Source organism: Amblyomma mixtum, chromosome 8 (assembly GCF_055824585.1).
Source record: "Amblyomma mixtum isolate Tamu chromosome 8, ASM5582458v1, whole genome shotgun sequence".
In the NCBI taxonomy this organism is placed as follows: Eukaryota; Metazoa; Arthropoda; class Arachnida; order Ixodida; family Ixodidae; genus Amblyomma; species Amblyomma mixtum.
Genome location: NC_143019.1, coordinates 78,126,774 through 78,146,177, shown reverse-complemented (window position 1 = coordinate 78,146,177; position 19,404 = coordinate 78,126,774). Strand labels below are relative to the sequence as shown.

Genomic DNA, 19,404 nt, shown 5'->3' with positions numbered 1-19,404 from the left:
ATGATAAACTAATTTCGATGCCTGTGGCTTGTTTGATATAGTAAAACATTAAGATGATGATTTAGTTTACTGTTGTTAACGTTAGCGGAGTTACACAGGACGCCGCACACTAGAGGGCAACTGCTGTTGTTATTAAGTTCATCTTACCATAGTATTCAAAATATGTAATAAAAGAAGAAACAATACTGTGCGATGTCAGTGCACGTTAAAGAACCCCAGGTGGTCGAAATTTCCGGAGCCCTCCACTACGGCGTCCTTCATAGCCTTAGTCGCTTTGGGACGTTAAACCCCATAAACCAAACCAAACCAAACAATACATGTCAAATAATATATGAACACAGTGACCACAGTACACATTTCATTGAAGCAAACGGGGAGGTTTAGAATAGGGGGACACAAATGGTTAGGTGGATACGGGAACAGCTGAGCACCAGTGTGCATGCGCAGAACAGTTACCTGAGGGCCACAGTTGTTCTGCACATGCATACTGGCTAAGCGCTGTTTTGCTATTCCTCCAACCGGTTGAGTCCTCCTATTCTAAAGCTCTCTAATCTTATTCCATAGTCTGTACACCTGCAACAAGCAGGTTGGCAAGATACACACCTCTAGCATAGTTTGAGACTGTGTGTAGCAATTCCATCCTCAGATCGCTTTGCATTTCTTCTGGCACCCTTGACATTGCTGGGTGCAGCGACAATAGAAAGTGTGTGACGTCATCCATAGACTGCTGAGCCGCAAAGGTGGTTCTAAGAGCATCAATCCTAGTATCTCCTGCCTCCAGTTCAGCTGCAAGTTGATGTGGCCTTGGTGTAGTGCTGTGTGGGTGCTTCTGTGTGCTTGTTTGCACATGGGGCACACCGGGGGCAGCAAATATAGCCTCAAAAGGCTCTAGTTCAGCAGGTGAAGCTAGCTCTTGCGGGGCTTCCTCTGCTGGGTACATTTCAAATTGGGTATCATCCCCTGGTGCTTGCTCCTCATCAAAGCTTTCACGGTGTTCTGCTTGCATGTTGCCATGACTACTGCAAGTAAAGCAGGTTGTCACAGAGGCAATAAGTAAATGAAAGCATACGATCAAGCTCAGCAGGTGACTCTAGCTGCACAAATGAAATTATGAAACTGGGTTTCATTTAATGGGATTTTCGTCTTCGTCACGGAATACGTTATTCACTAGGCAATACATGTATCTGGGTGCTTACCGATGTGGTTCCAGGATGTCTTGCATGAATTTCGTGTGTTCCATGTAGGGTCACCGGGCCTTCACTGACCTGCCGCTGGACCCACTTCGTGTGCAGTCTTTCAATTCCTTCAGTTTCCTGCGTAACGAGTCCTTTAAGTTGCGCCACCGTGCTTGAAGTTCTTCTATTGTTACTACATAGTAATGAAACGACAAAGTTCAGGTTCAGGAGAAAGCATTTTTCTTTGCGTTTAGAAAACTGGAACTACCGCTATTAAAACATGCTTAACATGCCAGAGCTACAGACACCAGACTGTAATGCGAACACAAGAGCTTCATTTAATAGCGCACGGCTTTGTGCAGTAATGTTTTACACACATGCTGGCATATTACAAAAGCTTTAGCTCAACGCTTACAACAGTTGCTGCCCTGCAGCGGTGGTTCACTTTTAGGGCGCGCGGCTTGCGCCCGAGGACACTTGTTCGATACTGGCCGTGGTGGCCGCGTTTCGATGCAGGCGAAATGCAAGGCGCCCGTGTACCAATTAGAGAGTGGCAGCGCCTGCCAATCGAAATGCAAGGTGGTTTCTAAGCAATTGAGAACAGCATAAGTACATATCTGATTGATCAATTTTCTTCAAAACATCTAGTTGTTTTTCCACAGGTGGCTGCTGTTCATCTTGTGATAGTCATTCAATGAAACGTTCCACAGAAGTGGTCGCTTCTCCATCTCGCCGATCAAAATTTCATTGAACAACATGCATGATATCGTAGCAGAAGTTTGCGGCGTGCCTTTCCAGAGCCAGAGGATAGTCAAAATAATGCTGGAACCAAATTTCAATGGTTTCTCTTCTGTAATTTCCTGTCATGTCGCTGAACTCCTATTGGCTGACTACTGTGGCCATTGCTGCGATTGCACCGACGCTGCGACTGTGCGACCAACTTGTTGAAACTCTGTCGCAGTGGCCTTGCGACAAGAACGAGGCGCATTTCTGTCGCACACTGGCAGAAATCGCACTGCACTGCGGCAACAATCGCATCATGTGAAACAGCCATAACATTCCCCGGTGTGTGGGCCTCCGATGAGTATGAGGTTAATACCCGCTTTACCATGGTACGTGCTCGTACAAGGTTTCTTTGATTTGGCTGCGCTCGCTGCACTAGTTCCGTGAAGTTCCGCAGTGGTTCCGCGCCCGCGTGCAGTGTCGGTTCAAAGTGCAGCTTGGCACTGGCTGCTTCCAAAACGAATTGTCGAGTGCAGGCCTGGTTGTCTGCTAGCCTTGGCGTTGCCACCAAATTACAGCCGCCGCCAAATTACAGCATGCCACCGACATCACTTTGCGCAGAAATCCTTAGTCATGGGAAGAGTTTTAGAACAAAAAATTCCAAACAAGTGTTGTCATCAACTATAGAGATGACCCTGTTAGAGTGTCAGACCGGCCACTAGGCCTAGCCCTGACTGAGGTCGTGGACCGAGCAGATGGTGCTCTCTCAACACTGTTTTTTTTTCCTTAGAGGATGTAGTAATAGCCCAGCTTTCTTGTTCGCCTGCTTACGCACATCATGGATTGTGTCAAGAATAACGATCATTCATCAGCAGGTTGAGAAAGTGTGCGGTGCAACCATGCAGTCGCTTTAACGTGAGGAAATCGCTCAATAATGAGAGGATATGCTGCTTTCATGTTGCTGGCATTGTGTGTCACCAGCGCTTTTACCTGGTGATTCCGATTCCAAACTACAGATTTCTTTCATATGGGCCGTGGCATGCCTGTTGGTGCGGGTTGTCACGGCTCGAGGTAACAGCATCCCACCGCTGCCACCAGTTATCATAAGTCGGATAGCATGGCCAGTTGTTGCATCACCATGGGGGCTCGTCCGGGATGAGGGAAGTCTGAAGCTTCAGAGTTTGGGAAACGAAAAACAAGCGGTTTAATGGCACTTTTCAAGACACTTACTTACATACTGTAGAATAGAATAGAAGAGCAAAGAATCAAAATTTAAGAGTTCATAGCGTCAACCGACTGGATGAGCCTTGTCACCAAGGCCCAGAGCGTTTGTTCTCACTTAGGGTGCCGGTTAAATACCATCAGGCTCCGCCCCTTCTTCAGGCGGTGGCCAATTCGCCACGACGCACAGATCGGCACAGCAATCGGAGGCACCTGTTGCAGAATCCATGTGTGGGAACTGGCGAGGAGGAAACGCAAGTCCGCAGCTTTTTCGCACTGTGGTGCAACATCACTGCAAGCAGCACGCGTCTATCGAACACAGGTGTGGCGTAGGCATGCTGGCGCCGCAGCTGCACCTGCACCGGCTTCCTCCAATTCGTTCCGGTTTCTCTCGGACGTGTTGAATCCCTTCTTCCCTGTCATCTGACCATCGACGGTCGCTTCTTGCGGGGTACCGAAGGGAAGGTCGTTCGCACCGAGCCAAGCATGGGAAGAGCTCCATCAGCCACTTCCCAGCTAGTCATCCTTTTTTGGTGGGGTCATCTTGGGGTCAAACGACCTTTCGAAAATTCCGCTGCTGAGTCCGCCACCGTGATCATCGCGGGTCTCAAGCTGAGTCGTAACAGGGTGTACATTGGCTTGAAAAACAGTGGCAAAGGTGTGCAGAGTACAAAGTTTATTGAGACTCTCCTTGAACATTTGTCCAGCCATCAATGACAAAAGTGGTGCATGAAGCCTTTTCAATAGAATTTTTGTACTCGGCGTCAAGCAGTGGTCCAGCCAATCTGTGCTGGCTTGGGGGGCTTGTAAGCAGGTCTGAGTGCTTTAAATGCAGCCTGTCAGTATTCATTTGTAACCAGAGTAAACAGAGTTGGAAACATATATCGCTTTTGCCAATGCTTTGTCGGTGTTTTTCTATGCTTGAATTGTTGTTTCACGTTCTGCACTGCATGTTGCGTCTGCTTTATTTCTGTGCATTTTTTCACATGGCAAGTGTGACCAATTGTTCAAACTTTAAATGCAGCCTGTCAGTATTCATTTGTAACCAGAGTAAACAGAGTTGGAAACATATATCGCTTTTGCCAATGCCTTGTCGGTGTTTTTCTATGCTTGAATTGTTATCGTATCGATGAACTTAGTAACCTTCCACTCGTTGACGCTGTGGTGCTTACTGCACTCATGGCTTCACTTCAACTGAGACTGGTACATGAAGGGCTGCGAGAGGCTTGTTCCTGTCCTGGGTATTTCATGCACTGAGTAGTGTGTTTGGAAAGACGAGTGGCATTGGGAAAAGTGTTGCCGCTGTTGCAGTACTTAGATTGCGTGTCCCTGTTTCGTGCAAACGTTCTCCCCGACTGTGAAGTGCATCCACACTTTGGAAAGTGGCCATGCCATTACAGAATCCACTTCCACTCGGCTTTAAAAAGGACTTTTGCAACAGTTACGCATAGGTGTACGATGGACAGTAAAATACAGTAACAAGCACCAAAACATGAGAAACTACACCCAGACAACGAAGCGTCGCTGATGATGGAGATGACCTTACGAAATGTCAATGGCGGTTGGTCACTGATTTTTCGGTGTTTCCGTTTCACGTTCTGCACTGCATGTTGCGTCTGCTTTATTTCTGTGCATTTTTTCACATGGCAAGTGTGACCAATTGTTCAAACTGCGCTGAAAAAGAAATATTTGTTTCCCGCTATTTTTCTTTTTTTCTGAACTCCACATCTCTATGCACCACAGATTGCACATGTATGAAGTCTCGGCATGCGTGTGATGCAGCCCCATAAGAATTTCATGTGCAACACCGTCGCTTGTTCAATACGACGCTTTCACTGCTTGATGGCTTTGTCCGGTGTCTCCTGCGGGCCTTTTCATAACCGAGTGCAGAATTGTGGTTACTGACGTTAGCGATAAAAAAAACCTCTTGGTTAATTTTTTTGCTACGGTCTCCTAAGGCATAAATCGGCGAATGATCAACAATCTTTCCCTGCCCCAATATATAGGCCATCATAGATCTAGGAACCTGTGCTATGGTGCCTGTGCTAGGCAGAGGAGCATTAGGGGCTGTGTCAAATTATGAATGACACCTCTGTGAGCCTTCTCACTAACCCAGATATTGTTGACAAATGCAGGCACACGAACATTGCATTTTTTTTGGTTCACTTAGAGCATGGCCTGCTTCCACCGTACCTGCCTGTTCACTTCTTGGCAGTGCAGATTGCCCTTCTGTGCTTGCACAATACTCCTGGTCTTTAAAGCCTTCAAGACTCAGTTTGGGAGGGCTAATGTGTCTTTGCAATGTGTTAGTGCTGTGTTTGAGGTATTCAGCATCCAAATGCATGTTCTGCTTCTGGCATCCCAAGCTTCGCTACCTGTTTGTCTCCCTGTAACCAGTTGGTGCACTGTTGTCATGTATAGGATGTTGCAGTACACCAGTGGGCACAGTACAGTGGTCATTGTGGTGCAGCTATACTCCGTCGATAAGTGCAGGTGGACATGCACGGCACATTTGCACTGCTGGCAGCTGCCGACAACCACCAATGCATGGTTAGGCACACAGCCCGCCACTTGTCACCATTCGAGGGGTACTGACCACAGTTCATCTGTTACCACTGACACGGTTTTCTAGCAGTGCCAGCCACTGTCGCTGCCCACATTGTTGTGGAACGCAGTGGTGTAGCAGCTATATTATATTAGTTGCTGAGTGGAGGAAAATTGACCTCACCTAACAGGTGCACAGCGAAAGCATTGGCTTGGTCTCCGTGGTGCTGCTGTTCTAAGTGCTGCCTCAGCACCAGGTCGTCGTCACTCCTTTCACTGTGTGATAAAGGGCATTTGTGAAAAGGATTCCTCTGGTATGTTCCAGTTTGCAGCATGTGCGCAGTCCACACTGTGGATAAAGGGCAGGCTGGTAGTTTCCACCAACACGCTGGCATCTTGTCTATTTGTGACGGAACAGCGCAAAACACCGGGACAAGAGACAAGCGCTGACTTACAACTGGTTTTTATTTCGAAGAAACACTGCTTCTTATACCTTCTTCCCCCTCAAAAAAAACACAACAAATGCGTCACAACCATATCGTTCAAGCGTCCAAAAAAAACATAAGATAAATAATCACAGAGATTTATAATCACATTTTTAATATTTCAAATTCTTTCTTAGTCAAAGCAACAGACGGCGTGCTGACACAATCGTCGCGCAGACTCGCTATCGAAGCTGCCTCGATTATTTCCCTGACTAACTGGTCTTTGTGATTAGCCAAAGCTTTGCATTTCTGGAAAACAGGTGCACAACTTGTTGAAGGGCAATCTCTGCAATGAATTCCCAGGTTCCGGCAAGCTTGCTCGAAATTAGTTTTGTGTTCTAGTAGCCTTTCGTTCATGCACCTACCAGTCTGCCCTATGTATTGTTTACCACATGCCACTGGCAACGAATAAACAAGGCCTTCGGTGCACTCCACAAAGGGTGTTCGATGCTTTATCGTGCATCCCTGCTTCTTTTTGGTCGGGTCGGAATTGACTCGTCTGCACAGACTTTTGAGTTTGTTAGGAGCAGTCATCACTACATTCACGCCAGCTCTTCGACCTATGCTCTTCAGGCGATGAGAAACGTTGTGAATATACGGTATTGCTACTACCGGCCTCCTTTCTTTTTGTTTCTTTGCCTCATCTTGCTGCTCGGGCCTAGCCTGCATCAGGTGCTTTTTCATCTGCTTGGCAACAGAAACCAAAAGGTGCGAGGGGTAACCTGTCCTGGCTAATTTCATATCTTGTCTATGCATGGTGTGCACTGAAGACAATGTCAATGCTCAGGAGCTCGCACAAGTTTTTCGCGCAAATATTTCACGGTACCTATGTGCTTAAGTGGCCTACTACTGCATAGCATACTGTTGCTTCTGTTTGCAGAGAGTGGTGACACGATACTTGTTTATGCATTTGCACCTCCAGGTGTAAAACACATGCACAGTCCTGCCCTGTCCCTTTTTCGGCTACATGCACAGCTGGTTCAGCTCTCGCTTTCTGTACTGCCCAATAGTGCAGCATTATTTTGTGGGTGGTTCATTTTTATTGTTTCCATTAGCGATAAAAAAAAGCTAGTGGTTCCTCTTTCACTGCTGTCCTGTGATGCACAAAGCTATGAATGACCAGCAGCCTTTTCTTGCCCCAATATGTGGGCCGTAGCTCTGTGCACCTGTTCCGTAATGCCTGTGCTGAGGATCCGAAGGGGGCTGTGCGAAATTGAGTGATCTTTATGCACTTTTTTTGCTCGGCCAGACATCACCAACGAATGCAGCGTCATGTGCACGTCTTGTTTTCAGTGTTTGCTTGCTGAGAGCATGGCCTGTTCCCACCGCACCTGCCCCTTCACTTCTTGGCAGTGCTGAGTGCCCTTCTGTGCTTTCATGTTGCTCCTGATCTTTAAACAAGACTCAGTTTGGGAGGGCTGCTATGTCTTCGCAGTGAGTTAGTGCTGTGTTTGAGGCCTTCAGCATCCAAATGCATGTTCTGTTTCTGGCATCCCATGCTGTACTGCCTGTTTCAGTCTCTTTGTAGCCAGTTGGTGCATTGTTATCATGTATGGGATGTAGCAGTACACCAGTGGGCACAGTACAAGAACTCTAGTTTGGGCTAGTTGGTTCATGATTCAGGAGGAAAACGGCGGAAAAAAAAAACGGGGACAAAATAGAGACAAACACGACAGGACCAGCGCCAACTTGTAACTGAATTTTATTTCGCGCCAGACCCGCCTTTATGTAAGCCAATACGCCGTAACATCTGTGTAATCACGCACAGGCAGTAGAAAAGATCACTGTAAGATATCTAACACACGAAGCACGATAGCAACCACGTAACATACTATCATGGCTATCCGAAAAAACCCAACAAATGTAAAGCAAAGATCACTAAAACGGTTATGACCAAGCAACTCTTAAACACTGAAAACGATACAAACGCATGAGTGATACGAGATGACCAACAAGAAACATGGAAAAAAGGTGAAGAACAAAGCGTTAAGACCAAAGTAGTGTCAAAGGTAAAGGACCACAGTACGGTGGTCCTTGTGGTGTAGCTATACAGGAGGACATGCACGGCACATTTGCACTGATGGCGGCTTCCTACCACCACCAGTGCATGGTTAGGCACACGGCCTGCCACTTTTCTCCACTGGAGGCCTACTGACCACAGTTCATCTGTTACCTGTGACACCGTGTGTTAGCAGTGCCACCCACCGTCACTGCCCACGTCATGGTAGAATGCAGTGGTGTTATTGCTATACTATGCTTGTTGCTTAGTGCAGGGAAATTAACCTGACCTATCCAGGGTCCATCCAGAGCGTCGGCTTGGTCTCTGTGCTGCTCCTGTTATAAGGTTGTCGTCTCTCCTTGTTGAATCGCTGACAACATTAATGGACTCGTGTATCATGTGCCCAAGCACTTTCATTAGTAAGAATTAAACCTTTGAGTATCTTGTAGTTTGCAACACACAGCCGTCCAGCGCTGTGATTAAGTGGTAGATTCATAATGACCTCCATCGCACTGGCATCTCATCAATGCATGGCATCTACTGAAGACACTCTCAAGCTTAGGAGCTCATGAAGGTGTTCCCAGAGGTTTGGGACAATAAAGAATTAGTAGTCCCACCTTTGGGAGCAGCTGTATTGCCGTGGTCGAAAGCCGTGTGTCCCGATGTGGAAATGATCTCTATCGAACTGTCTGCCTGTTGATTTCCACAGGGGATGCATTGGATGGCTGAGGCTGTGGCATCTTCCAAGGCAGGTTGAAAGATTTCAGGAGTTGGACCGCATGCGAGTCGGTAATGTCTCCCACCTATTTGAGTCCCATGTGTTGAAGGGTAGTAGTGGTCCCCCAGATGCAGAGGAGTTCAGCATGCACTGGGATATTAAACGGCGGGCAGCACTTGTATGCTGCATGTAGCCTGAGGTGTGTTTGCGCACCATGTTGTATGGGTTTTTGAAAAATGAATCCATATTTCCATTTTTAAAACATTTCGCCACACTGCAATAAAAGAAATGAAAGAATAAAGAATAAAAGAAATCCAATGAAAGAATAAAAGAAAGCTGAGCATAGTGTTATGTTGAGCATTCTTTAACCCCTTTATTTCTTTTGAGCTTGGTTTTCTGTGCTTCTTGGAAATTAAAAATGTTTGCGTACTTGTCATAAAATTTCGAGGGAATTTTATTGTCCCACCTTTAAATTTTGCGTGATTTATTTATTGTTGGAATATATACACAATGTGCGGGAACTATCATTGAAAATCTTCATTCATCACTACACCCTAGCAGTTCTGATTAACTGGATTTAACTGCTGAAGAATGTCGAAGAATAATTTTAGGATTCCAGTTGTCTCTCACCAAACAAATGCATAACATATAGGCCTGCCATGACTTGTTCCATTCTTACAAAGAGCATAGTGCTAAACATACTCCTTTCTCCTTGCTTTATAAGTTTCATGAAAGAAAAATGCCTCTGGGTACTTTTCTACTGACTCATGTGCTTTGATTGAAGCAAAATGTCTGTAGCAAGTCTCCATAGCTACTTTTTTTTGACATGCAACCCCCAGCCAAAGTCCTCAGAAGTGAGTTGTTGTAATTCATGCCGCAAAAACTTGCCATGGTGTGCGACGTTCTTTAGTTTTTTCGACTGGTGTATACTTCAGGTTTCTGATGTCCTGAAATATGATCGGTTTCCTCGTATTCCTGACAACAACTTCGCTGATGTTTGTAAGTTTGTAAGTCCTCAGATCAAGTTCATTTTTTTTTCAGTAGAGGTTATAGAACACTTTTTTTCTAGTGCCGCATGAAAAGCTCGGGACCGGCTTTGTGATTCTCAGCCTCTCCTATATTTGTGATTTCACTGCATGAGTTTCGAGAAGGCTGAAACACAAATTTTAGTTTAGCTGGCAGTCTTCTATTATAATGTTGCTTCGGCCGACTGCTTCTTCCCCTCATAATGGATGGTCCTGTGTGACACCAAATGAAAGTAATGCAAATATACGGAAACTTTCCCTCAGCTTTGTCTTTGTTGAAGTCGAACGGGTTTTTATTCAATTTTCGATTACGCATTCTGTGGAGTCCTTTTTTCTACTGCTCAAAGCCAACTGTGAATTTTTTGTTTGGGTCTTAAGTGTGGTACCTATGAAGAAGTTTCATTTCCTGCTTTTTCCCCAGCAGCACTGTGCTGGACCATAACATGATGGAGGGCTACTCTCCAAGCCTACACCTTTGTTTGCTGCCGTAACTCTCGCAAGGGTCGCAAACAACTGTTCTCTCCTGACTGCCTAAGTTGTGCTTGGAGCTCCTGAATTCAGATTTACGCCAGCTTGTGCCACGTCATGTCTAGTACAAAGCACTGCCTGCAATTACTTCACAGCATCTATGTGCTTAAAGGGCAACTGAAGCGGTTTTAGAATTCGATGAGTTTAAGGTTGCCGAATGTGCGAAATGTGCTGGTGAAGCCTGCGAAATCGTTTTGCTCTAGTATTTGAAATGGTGGCGTGATCGCCGAATAAAGTCGTCGTCGGCGTTCAGCTTCTCTGATGTGCACAGCGACGCGCAGAGGCCCCGATAATGACGTCACGTATGAAGGCACTACGTTTCCAGCGAAGAAACGGTTAGTCCATAAAAGAAAACCGACGCCATCGAAGGTGAAGCTCACAATGCATTGTTTGGCGCCATCTGACGACGCACAGCAGCATGCAGGCGTAAGCAGCGCACATTGAAATTTCGGCAACAATGACGTCACTGCCGGGTTTCCTCGCACTCCTTCAACGTAGTGAGGAGAAGCCTAAACATAGTCGCAGTTTTAATCGACGATTATGTCACCATTCTAAATGCTAGTGCAAAAATACTTTGCATGGTTTATCTAGAAGCTTAATAGATTCGAATTCTTGAATAATATCGAATTCTCAAAAAACCGTTTCAGCTTCCCTTTAAGTGACCTACTACTGCATAGCATACTGTTGCTTCTGCTTGCAAAAAATGGAGAGACGATACTTGCTTATGCATTTGCACCTCCAGGTGTAAAACACATCCACAGTCCTGCCCTGTCTCTTTTTCGGCTACATGCACAGCTTGTTCAGCTCTTGCTTTTTGTATGCCCAATAGTGAAGCATTGTTTTGTGGGTGCTTGATTTTTATTGTTGCCATTAGCCATAAAAAAGCCGGTGGTTCCTCTTTTACTGCTGTCCTGTGATGCACAAAGCTTTCATTGACCAACAATCTTTTCCTGTCCTGATATGTAGGCCACAGCTGTGGGTACTTGTTGTGTAATGCATGTGCTGTAGTGTGGAAAAGTTGGGAGCTGTGTGAAATTCAGTGACGCATTTATGCGCCTTCTTCCTCAGCCATACATCGCCAACAAATGCAGGGACACATGCGCGGCATGTTCTCTACGGTTGTTTGCTGAGAGCATGCCCTGCTCCCACCACACTTGCCCCTTTGCTTTTCGACAGTGCAGAGTCGTTCTGTGCTTCATAGTACTCCTGTTCTTTAGTGCTTTCAAGACTCACTTCGGGAGTGCTGCCGTGTCTTTGCAGGGTGTTAGGTACCGCATGTGTACGATGTCTTCAGCGTCTGGATGTTTGTTAGCTTTCTGGCATGCCATGCTGTGCTGCCTGTTCGTCTCCCTGTAGTCAGTAGCTGTGTTCTTAAGACTAGGAAGCTGCAGTGCATTAGTGGGCACAGATGGCCGTTGTAGTGCACCCACACACCATCGACAAGTGCCGGAGCACATGCGCAACACATTTGCACTGATGGCAGCTGCCGACTACTACCAGTGCATGATTAGGCACACGGCCTGCCACTTGTCGCCAGTGGAGGTGTACTGACTACTGTTCATCTGTTACCAATAACATGGTTTTTGAGCATTGCCACCTGCCATCGCTGCCCACAATGTGGTAGAACTCAGGGGTGTAGTAGCTTTATTATGTTAGTTGCTGAGTGGAGGAAAATTGACCTTGCCTAACAAGTGCACAGCCAAACTTGCCTAACAAGTGCACAGCCAAAGCATTGGCTTGGTCTCTATGGTGCTGCTGTTCTAAGTGCGGCCTCAGCACCAAGTCGTCGTCGCTCCTTGCACAATGTGATACAGCGCATTTGTGAAAGCGATTCCGCTGGTATCTTCCAGTTTGCAGCATGTGGCGAGTCCGCACTGTAGATAAGGGGCTGGCTGGTAGTTTCGGCTGACACGCTGGCATCTTGTCTATCCATGGTGTGCACCGAAGACACTGTCAGTGCTCAGGAGCTCGCGCAAGTTTTCCAAGAGAGTTTGGGGTAATAAGAATTTAGTAGTTGCATCTTTGGGAGCAGCTGTGTTTGCGGCAGTATTGCCCCGAGGTGCAGCCATATGTACTGGTGTCAAAATGATTTCTATCAGACTATCAGCCTATTTATTTCGGCAGAGGATGCATTGGATGGCTGAGGCTGGGGCATCCTTTGAGGCAGGTTGAAAGATTTCAAGAGTCCGGCCGCATGCGTGCGTGTTGGTGGTGACTCCCATCTGTTTGAGTGCATGCGTTGGAGGAAAGCAGTATCTCCTGAGATACTGAGGTGTTCAGCATTGTTGTACCATAGAGGTGGTCCCGTAGCGCTCGCCATCCATTTCTTGACCGCGTGCTGCCAGCTCTGTTAGTGGCAGCAAATACTCTGAGTCAGGCGTCGGTGAGATTAAGAAAAAACGTTTTATACACTATATACAGCGCGTTGTATAGAACAACATCGGCACGGGAGCCGAGAGCTAACACAATGCGACTGTTCTCGCACAGCGACGACCGGCGAGACTCCAGTGCATCGACTCCTGAGCAGCACTCGACTCATGGTGGGTCGATCGGGCTTATAAAGCCCGAGAAACTGTTGTCACACAAATGCACAGTCCTGTCCTGTCACTTTTTTGGCTGTGTGCATAGCTGGTTCAGCCCTTGCTTTTTGTACTACCCAATAGTGCAGCATTGTCTTGTGGGTGCTTCATTTTTATTGTTGCTATTAGCCATTAAAAAAAGCTGGTGGTTCCTCTTTCACTGCTGTCCTCCGATGCACAAAGCTGTGAGTGACCAACAGCCTTTCCTTGCCCCAATATGTAGGCTATAGCTCTGGGCACTTGTTCTGTAATGCCTGTGCTGTGCTGAGGAACCAAAAGGGGGCTATGTGAAATTGTGCGAGATCATTGCGCACTTTCTTGCTCGCCAGATATCGCCCACAAGTGCAGAGTCACGTGCATGTCTTGTTTTCAATGTTTGCTTGCTGAGAACTTGCCCTACTCCTATCACACCTGCCCCTTCACTTCTTGGCAGTGTAGATTGCCCTTCTGTGCTTGCACGATACTCCTGGTCCTTGAAGATTTCATGATGTTCTGAGAGTGCTGCTGTGTCCTTGCTGTTTTAAGTTCTTCAGCATGCAATAGCATGTTTGCTTTTTTGGCATGCCATGCTGCACTGCCCGATTGAGTCTCCTTTAGCCAGTAGCTGCGTTGGTTAACAAGTCTATGATGCTGCAGTACACCAGTGAGCACAGGAGTGGTCATTGTGGTGCACCCATACACCGTCAAGTGCAGGATCACATGTGTGGCACATTTGCACTGCTGACGACTCTCTACCACCACCAATCCATGGTTTGGCCAACAGCCTGCCATTTGTCGCAAGTGGAGGAGTACTGACCACTGCTCATCTGTTAACAAAGGCACCGTGTTTTAGCACTGCCACACACCGTCACTGCCCACGTTGTGGTGGAACGCAGTGGTTTAGTAGCTATATTATGTTGGTCAAGTGGAACAACATTCACCTCACCTATCCAGTGCCCAGCCTGAGCATCGGCTCGGTTTCCTTGCTGCTGCTGTTCTAGGTGCTGCCTCAGCATCAGGTCATTCTCGCTCCTTGTTTAGTCACTGTCAACATAGATGGCCTCACATATCATGTGCCAAAGCACTTGCATTTGTGCGAAGTAACCTTTCTAGTATCTTGTCTGCAACACACGGCTCGTTAGCACTGTGATAATTCCATAGAATTGACTGGATTAGACATTCTCGATGATGTCTCACTGATGTTCGCCGAAGAGTGTGAGCCATGATTTCTATCTCTATTCTCCATTCATTGAAAGCAAGCATGTCCTCTGATCATTCATCTTGCTGTTTTAAAGGTTGGCGTTGTCGTCTAATCTTGGTCCAGCTGCTGCGGCCGGTGGGCAACTTATTATTCTGGGCAGTGCGTTTCTGGCTTCCTCTGTCTGCTTGCTACTGCAGTGCAATAACAGCTGCACGTGCCTGCCCTTTTTTCCTTGGCAGGTGGCGGATTGTGGAAGTTGAGCACGAAATTCTCTTCTCTTATTGCACTGAAATTTTTCTGTGGTCCTTTTCCAGTGACTGAACCTTGCATTAATAAATTACGCTTGCTCTGCTGCAGTGTTTCCCCCACATTCCTTGAAGGCTGTTGGTGCACACTGTAAGTTACATCACGTTGACATTCGTACCATTGCCAGGTGAGTTTCTTCAACTAGGCATATTTACATGACCTGCAAGCCTTGTTGGAAAACAGCATTATCTATGGACATGCAAGTCACCCTTATAAATTATAGGTTGGTTGTACTCTTGCAATATATGAAGTGGCCTAAAGCAAAACTTTTGCCTATGAGGTAATTTCTTTCAGCTGATTGCAATAACTCGAAGCAAGGAACATTTGGCCAAATAATTGTTAAGTTCAGCCATGGATGAAGGATTCTGAGAATGCAAGTTCATAAACTAACCTTTTTTGCCACTGCTTTCTGCTTGATAATGCTTGGGACGTCGTTGTCTTTCTGTATCCGTAACAAAGAAAAATATAAAATCATATTACTACTTCGGCAGCACTGATGAAATGCACTTTCAGTGTATCTTTTCAGCCATCTGTTAATGCTTTCACCGCATCCCTGCTTTGTTGTGCGGCTACTCATCCTAGGCTACTCATTTTACAGGTGTTGTCGTTAAAGCTCTTGAACAAGCATTTTCAGCTTGTTCTCTTTGCAGTTGCTCTTTTCTGTTGTGTTTAGAGACTTTGCCTTGTACAGGGAATCAGTTTTCTATTATTTTGACTCCATCTGCCTTTTTGAGGCTTTGCATTAGAGTTTTGTCTGGCTATGCAGTGTTAGCAGCCTCTTGTACCTATAGGGGTAGAGGTGCGGGCTAGTTGGTTCTTTATACTTTAAAACAGTGGAAAGGACGCAAACTATCGACCTTGTATGCCAGGTCACTGTAGCTTTTTGGAAGCTCGGTACCATGGAAGCATTCAGACTGTCATCGTGTTTGAACCATTGCCACAAAGCATGAATAGTGCTCTGAAGAGGATACTGTGGTGTAATGACAATGTTCCGAGCAAACCCAAGATGACAAAGAAGGCGGGAAGTCTTTTCCGTTAATGTTTGCAACCGAAAGCCGTCGCTGCTCTTCGTCGGCAGGGAATGGAGGCAGCTGAAAAGACCTGAAACCACAGTGATGACGCAGCTGGCCATGAGCTACGCATGTTTCTATTAATTTGTACTTTGAGTAGTTGTTGCATCTAAAGATGATGCAATGCTTCCCAGTTGATCTTGAGTTCATTGTCACGGCAATAAATCCACAAAGGATCAAAAACGGGACAAAAACACACCAAGAACCAAGCTAGCACACAAAACATGCCAGGATCACTGCCGATCGCACTGGCAAGAGAGGAGGAAAGGAGTTGGCATGCTGCCGACAAACTGGGTGCGAGTCTAGATGGGAAATGATGTATGTGATTCTGCTGTGCTTGTAAGTAGGCTATAAATAATGGCTAAGCAATCAGTTAATAATTAGTGAGGCATCAGGCAAACTCTAGCTCCGTTTCTCTGCTTTAAGGCTGGCCTACATGATGGTCAAAATCGCCCATTCTGAGAGTGGGTGGCGTACCACATATCGGAATTCCATCTACTTTGATTCTGAACGGCTCAGGCAGAAGCTGTTGATATTCTTGGAGGTTTGAATGTAGCGGCTGTCCTTATAAATTATTTAGAACTTTCATGCATATCCAGTCGTTTTGTTGAGCATATTCGCTGCTTTTGGCAATGCCGCTTGTACAATCTCGAGAGATCTTTGTTCTCACCATGGAGGATCTCAAAAGCCTCTCTTCTGTGAATATTTTTTTATTGCACTCGGTTGCGGTGCAGTGAAAGTGTTATTGTGTAACTGGATGCTGGCTCTTTGGTTGGACATGAATGCTTAAGATCCTCCATACCCCTCAACACAGAATATGCAGGCACAGGCGCCACTCGTGGCTGGCAGAAGTAATTGCAAAGCAACTGAGTGTGGCATACTACTGCAGTTACAGTGCACAAAGTGACTTGTGCTCAATTGCACCATGCCCCTGAATTTTTTTTCATGAATCTTTTAAACATAGCAGCTGTGTACAGTGGTAGCCACAAATCAATGACCACTTCCTTCCACCTCAGTCTTGCGCATTCTTACCATGAGGAGTGAACTCGGTCTGCGAAGCTTTCTGCCACGCGTCTCGAACATGGTCGATTGAAGACTGCTCATGAGCATAGACACGTGGCCAGTTGCTTCATTTCGGACCATTGGGCGGTTTGCTTAGTCTGAACCATACAGTCCGCAGACATGTGAGGCAATTTTAAGACTGAGATAACTCAGTGAACATGCTAGAATGATTTGGCTTGGAGCAGTGTGAAAGACCGTTTCAACAGTTTTGCTGGCTTGAAGCCTTGCCAGGCTATCTTACACCTTCATTGTTGCCCTCAAAAGTGCTGTCTTTCTTTAGATTTATTGTTTTGTAGTTATTGCCAGTGGTCATAGCAAAGTGCAGAGCCTGCTCGTGGTTGTGCAAAAAGTCTTGATGCACAACTGTGAACCGGTGAGCTGGCTATGGCTTGATCGCCATGAAGGAGAGCTTCCCCATTTTCTTGGAAGAGCTCTTTATGGCTAATGCCGCAGTGGAATTGGGTTGGATGCTTTTCTATTGGCATCGCCACAGAGCCCATGCAAATTTGGCTTGCCATGGTTGGAGCATTGGACTCTGCAATCGCTTATAATTGTTGAGATGTGAAGTCCTCCGTGGCAGAGTGGGTTCAAAGGCAGGGCTATTGGCACTGCTGGGAGCAACCCATGCTCTCAACAAAAAAAACTCTCCAAGGCCTTCTCTTCATTCAAGATGAAGGCAAAGGCGATGAAATTGGTTCGACCCTAACTGCAGCAATAACCACGTGTGTCTTTGGCAGAACGTTATTTTCAGTGCTTGTCTTCAGGACGTCGGCTTCCTTTTGCTCGACCTCATTATGTCAGGTTTCTCCAGTTGAAATCCACAAACTGGTCGAAGACATTCTTCTGTGGTGCAGTTATAGCGCCCTCAGTCACTCCTGGGTACCTGCCATTCCCCGTTCTCTTGGCCATGAAGTTTTGCAGGCATTTCACGACGACCCCATGGCCTGCCAGTTAGGCTTCCAGAAAACATATGACCGCATCAGGAGCAGTTTATTTTGACCTGGCCTCTCCACCTCTGTTGGCAAATATTTTGCCTCTTCCATCCCTTGCCAACGGCGCAAACGTGCCACACGTCGGCTTCTGCGGGCCTCTTCCAGCCTCTACGCTGTCCTTTCTCCCCCTTCAAAGTCGTTGTAATTGACCTCTATGGTCCTTGACCGTTAACTCCATCAGCAAACCATTGGATTGTCACCACCATCGACTACTTAACCAGATACACCGGAACAGCCCCAGTTCCTTCTGGCTCTGCTTCTGAAATTGCCCATTTCTTCCTGAATACCATTCTTCTGTGCCATGATGCCCCTCGTGTCCTTATCAGTGACCGCGGCAAGTCATTCCTCTCAAACGTCCTTGCCGAAGTTCTTCATGCTTCTAGAACTGTCCACAAAACTGCTTCCGCCTATCACCCCCATACCAATAGGCTCACAGAACGTTTTCATTGCACGCTGTCAGATATGCTGTTCACATATATCCAGCGTGACCACACCAACTGGGACACCATGCTCTCTTTTGTTACCTTTGCTTATAATACTGCATTGCAAAACACAACCAGCTTTTAGCCATTTTTTCTTGTGTATGGGTTCCCACCTAGCTTCACTCTCGAAGCATCTTTCCTCTCTGCATCTCCCCACCAACCCCCCTCCAACCTCTTCCGCCCTCTTCCATGAAAAATCACTTCCCTTCTTGCCTACTGCTGCACCATTGCCCGGCTGAATACTGACTCGTGCAAACCTCCCGCAAAAGCACCTAAGACTTCACCCGCCATGCTGTGTCCTTTTTTTCCCTGGCTTTGAAGTGTTGCTGTGGCTCAGGTGCGAACCTCCAGCTTGTGCGAAAAATTCCTCAGTCGCCTTAGTGGTCTGTAGACCCTTCTCAAACAAACGTCCCTTGTGAACTATTGCATTGCCCCTGTCAATCCTGTAAGTGACCGTCGTTGCCGTGGTGTAGAGATCGTCCATGTTTCGCTCTTAAAGCCCTTTGCCCGTCGCCCCACTTCGCTATAACTTGCGCCCAGGCCGGTCGCTTTCGGCAGTGAGGGAAGTGTAAGAACAGTACGCGATCTTCATCTTCATCTGTACATATCCATCGTCGTGCTACCTTCGTCTTCATCTGTACATCTGTTATTCATTATCACTCATCTTCGTCTTTTGTGGAGTGGCCGCCATTATTGCGAGCGCGAATAAACCTCATTCCGTCCAATCTCACACTGTAATGAGATTGCGAAGGAAGAAAAATTTTTTAACTGCCTGACAAAGCTCTGATCCTGCATAGACTTCACTATGAGACAGCAAAGTCAGATGTACTGTACCTGGCTCTCAGTACACCTTCAGTGTATGTAACAGACTTTGGAGCGAAGTGTATTAGCAGCAAATGGAATGCTTCCAAAGATAATGTCTGTGCGTTGCTTGAAAGCTGCTCAATATCTTTGAGCAGGCACACATTCATCACAATTTTGATGCATTTGTCATAGGCAAGTGTTCATGCATCCAAGGTGTAAAACCAAGGTGTTTGGCAGCATCAGATTATGAAAATGGAATTATAAAAACATATTCAAGTGTGATAATGCAATGCTTCAAAAGCAGCACAGATAACTACCAGGCTTCATCCACTCCTTGTCAGTCAAGGTTCATGCACGCACGTATGGTAAGGCTGCTCATGACTTTCATGAACATCTGCAATGTGCCTCGCCAAGCCTACAACGATAAATATACATGCAGTATTATGTATCGATGGTAATGGAAAGAAGCATCTCTCTATTAGTATGAAATGTTGATATAAATGCAACAGTG

At 46.4% G+C, this 19,404-nt stretch overlaps 1 pseudogene; it reads right to left on the bottom strand.

Moving 5' to 3' along the window:
* Positions 1–553: 553 nt before the first annotated feature.
* LOC149333109 (uncharacterized) lies at positions 554–18,573 on the bottom strand (annotated as a pseudogene).
* Positions 18,574–19,404: the final 831 nt, after the last annotated feature.